The following is a 4,455-nucleotide window of genomic DNA, read 5'->3' on the forward strand; positions in this document are numbered from 1 at the left end:
GGCTCTAGGCTTGGTGATCCCACACTGTCTTTACTTTAGGCTTATAATACAAACACTCACTACACTTATAAGGTTTCTCTTAAATTGTAATGGGCAGACATTAATCAAACTATTCTATATATGATCATTTTACTAAACAAACATATAATTTAGTGATGCTTTTATGGTTTAAAGTCAAATCTATCTGTGTAAAACCACTGAGAGATAGTGCATAATACTAGAGTAAGGGACCATGCTTATTAACCATAATAATAACCTAACCTACTATCTGTACTAGTATTAATGGTAACTACCTTTGAAGAGTAATAATTAGCATTATATTCTGTGCTTGTGATGCCTAACAATTTTCATCAAATTAAAATGTGAAAAATGGTCATTTACATTGTTTCTAAAGGTTGAAAAAATTGCTTTATTTTGATTTTATTTACAGATAAATTAAGAATCTGAATTGAACTGAAAGTACGTGACAAAGACAGATGCTACTTGAATCAAATTAAATTGGGCATTATTAGAAAAATAATTTTGAGAACATTACCGGTGCCAGGAGAACTTGAGCCGAGACTGGTACCAAAATCCTCATGTGTATAATATCACTAGATTAGCAGAAGTAATGGTGTTAAAATCGTATTACTTACAGTTAGTACCTGGTGTTTAAAACAATTTTAAAGTGTTACTGATAAAGTAAAAGTGGTTGCTCCTTGCGAGTTGCTTCCTTGTGGTTGATGATTCTGGAATTAGGGACAGAATGCTACCTGGAGAAAGTGAACTCCATTATTAGAGAGCAAAAGAATAAACAGTGCTTTGGCTGGTGCTGTCCTCTAGTGTATAAATTAACACTCGTCTTTATAGAGCAAACTCACAGCCAACTTAATTCTCTAAACGTTGCCACATTTCAGTAACTAGAGAAAAAAAGTCCCCATCTGTGTTTTGCTTAATGTTTCGTATTTTTATACTAAAGGATTTCTTTCAAAAGATTCTCCTTTATGTTAAACTGTAAACCTTTTTTTAAATTAAAAACATATCAGCTTTCATAAAATTCAATGAACCAAAATAGCCATCTTGTGACTTAACTGATTAAAAATGTAAAAAGCTTAGTAATTTTAACTTTCCAAATGGACATCTCATGCAGGCCTTGAATTGAAAAGTAATATCTGAAAAATCTTGTTTAAAAATCAAACTATTAAAACCAATGGACTAAAATATATATATCAATGTTTAGTTTCATTTTACTGTGAGGCCATACTTAAATCAGACCCCATTGTTCAAGAAATTTCTTGAATGAGCAAAGAAAGACACTGGAAATAAATGTAAAAGTATATATTTTTAAAATTATAATAACTTAAACCTTCTGATTAACAACTAAAAATGTCTAAGATCTATAGGGTTTTTGAGTCTATTTTAATTCACCACAAATTAACCTAAATTTTCAACTTTACCTTTGGTGGAAAAGACATCTTTAACACACATACATACATACTTATATATAATCAATAAATAGTTGGTCCTCTGTATAATATTGAATAATAACTTAGGCACAATGCCATAATATTATTCACACACCTAAGTTAGTTTAGGTTAACATATAGTGAATGAAAAATGACTAAAAAATCCCATAAATCTGATATATGCATCATCATCGTAAAAGGCCTAACTCTATTTCTACAGTTTGCCGACCCAAGCTGTGCTAATGAGCCTTAAATATGTAAAACTGCAGTCCACAGCAGAGGGTACAGCCAACCAAGGAATGGCTTACATCACAGATTCTCTTTTCAATTTTATATTTGGAGAAAAGAAATCTGCTAGCGTTACGATACTGGTATAGTAGAAATGTTACAATACTGGTATAGTAGAAATGTTACAATACTGGTATAGTAGAAATGTTACAATACTGGTATAGTAGAAATGTTACGATACTGGTATAGTAGAAATGTTACAATACTGGTATAGTAGAAATGTTACAATACTGGTATAGTAGAAATGTTACGATACTGGTATAGTAGAAATGTTACAATACTGGTATAGTAGAAATGTTACAATACTGGTATAGTAGAAATGTTACAATACTGGTATAGTAGAAATGTTACAATACTGGTATAGTAGAAAACTTACTTTTACTACTAATTATAAAAACGTGATATTGTGCCTTTTGAACAAAAATAAATGTACAATTTTATAAAATGTTTTATAGGAAAGTATTCAAATACTGTAGGAAAAATATGAACATCAGTAACTGAAATTAACAACAAAAGTAAACATTTATTGTTTCTCAGAGTAAACAAAACACCTGTCACAATGAAATTTTTGAATTTTCAGAGCTGCAAGTTCAACCAAATAAAAATAACGTATTTCATTAGCTACATAATATGTAAAAAGTTCAACTCAGGTTTTAAATTATTTCATACAGTAGTTCTTTTTTTGCAATACGATAAAATAAACCATAAAACAGGTGTATCAAATCAGTTTATCTGGACATTTTAGAGTTAATATTACCTTCTTTGGTCTTTTCTTCAAGTTGGTGAAACAGTTCTTGTCTGTATTTAAGTTTTTCAGTTTGGATTTTTATGGGAAGGTCTTTGAAAACATTCATTTTGTCCTGTAAAATAACATGAGTTGATGAAGAAAACAAATACCTAATCAAGATTAGGTACACTGCTAAGAAAATACCGAATATAGAAAGACTTTTATTAACAAAAGACCTATTAGTGACCCAAGCATGCAATTAAAACTTATATTTTTATTATTTTCAACTGTATAAGTTAATATGGTAAGCAATTGTGTGGAGACTCACAAAGAGATTAGAACAAAGTGATAAATGCTTAGCTTGGTGATTTTGCACTTCATTTGAATTTGGAAGTTGTAGTATGATAGGAAAAGAAAAGATGAGATAGGCTTAGCTCATTTTGCACTCAACTGTATCAAGTTTCCTTTCAATAATATGGACACTTACAACTTATAATGGCACGAATAGTAGTTAGACATGGTTCAAAGGGTAATAAAACAATAAAATTTATGGAAAAAAAAGTATACTGTTTAAAGCTACTTAGGATAAACCAATGTAGTTTCATGTTACAATTTGAAGTCATTCTAGAAAGAAAAAAAGGGAAATTTAGATTGATTTTTATTTTTTTAGCAGTTATGATGTCGGTCAAATTGACAAACCTTGTATAGAGTTAGGGGGAAAAAATAACAGATAAAATATAAAGTTTTACTGAAATCAAATGTTTGAAATGTATTTAGGAGGTTTTAGAGATTTCTCAAATGAAATTCGAGATTTTTGAGATGAGGAAAAGTATTTTTAATCTTCACATGAAAATCATTTTGCACTCCGACTAGTCAAGAAAAAAGACTCAATATGTTTACAGACAAATCTTTTTTTCAGTTTACTAAAAATACTTCACTAAAAATCTGATTTCTTTGTGTGTAACACACTCGTAATGTTTACTGAAAGTCTGCCAAATTTTGTGAAGATACACGAAATATATTAAAAGTTAGAAGTAACAAAATTGTAACGACTTTGAACGAGTACAAAGTGGTCACGTGGTCAGTCAATTCGACCAAGCCTGTGTTGAGAGAATTAATAAAAAAGTTTTATTCATTTGATTTTATACATTAAAATTTAAAAAATTGCATATTATGATTTGGGACTGACATCAGTATGCTCAGAATAAAAAACGTTAGTGTTTCTAAATTTCCTAATTTTTTTCTGAACATAATACATAGCCCACTAGAAATAAATTTAAATTGTTTTGAGCAATACAGTGTATTAATTTCAGCTTTGTAACTTACATGCAAGTGTAGTTTAGCCAATCATTGTTTCCCGTTGTGGTATGACATTATTGTCTACATCTTGGCTTTGAGAAGTCATAGGCCTTCACTTGGAAAATGTGGAGCTCATATTACACTATTAAATTACATTACCCATGAGCTACTCTGAGCTGTTTATGTGCATGCTTTGTGAAAAATTATTATATTATTATTTATGTTACCTAATCTAACTTTAACTACCTAAAAAGGTTCCTTTTTTTTACATTTTGGTTACTTTTATAATAATAAGTAGAGAATACATATGAAAAACAAGAATTAAAGTAATTATCTGGGTCTTTTTTTTTTTTGCTGTCGACTATCGATGACACTTAACCCTACTTTTTTTTATACTAATGCTAGTAGTGTACTGAATAAGTTTTATTTAATTAAATATTGCACCAAAGAACATAGAATAATAACATGCAAAAAGCAGACAATGTCCCATAACTATCACAGTTTTTCTGGCTTTCTAACTATTCACAAGAGCTGTTACTAATTCATCCGAGTTAGTAGATATGTTTCCTGTGGAAATGACAGTTCTCCATTCAGAAAACAATGTTATACAATACGTCATTTGATAGATGAAAACCTTGGCTTTCTATTGGTTATAAATAATATAGTATTAACAAATCCTGAAAGAGAGGATGTGAC

Source organism: Limulus polyphemus, unplaced genomic scaffold, assembly GCF_000517525.1.
Source record: "Limulus polyphemus unplaced genomic scaffold, Limulus_polyphemus-2.1.2 Scaffold8051, whole genome shotgun sequence".
In the NCBI taxonomy this organism is placed as follows: Eukaryota; Metazoa; Arthropoda; class Merostomata; order Xiphosura; family Limulidae; genus Limulus; species Limulus polyphemus.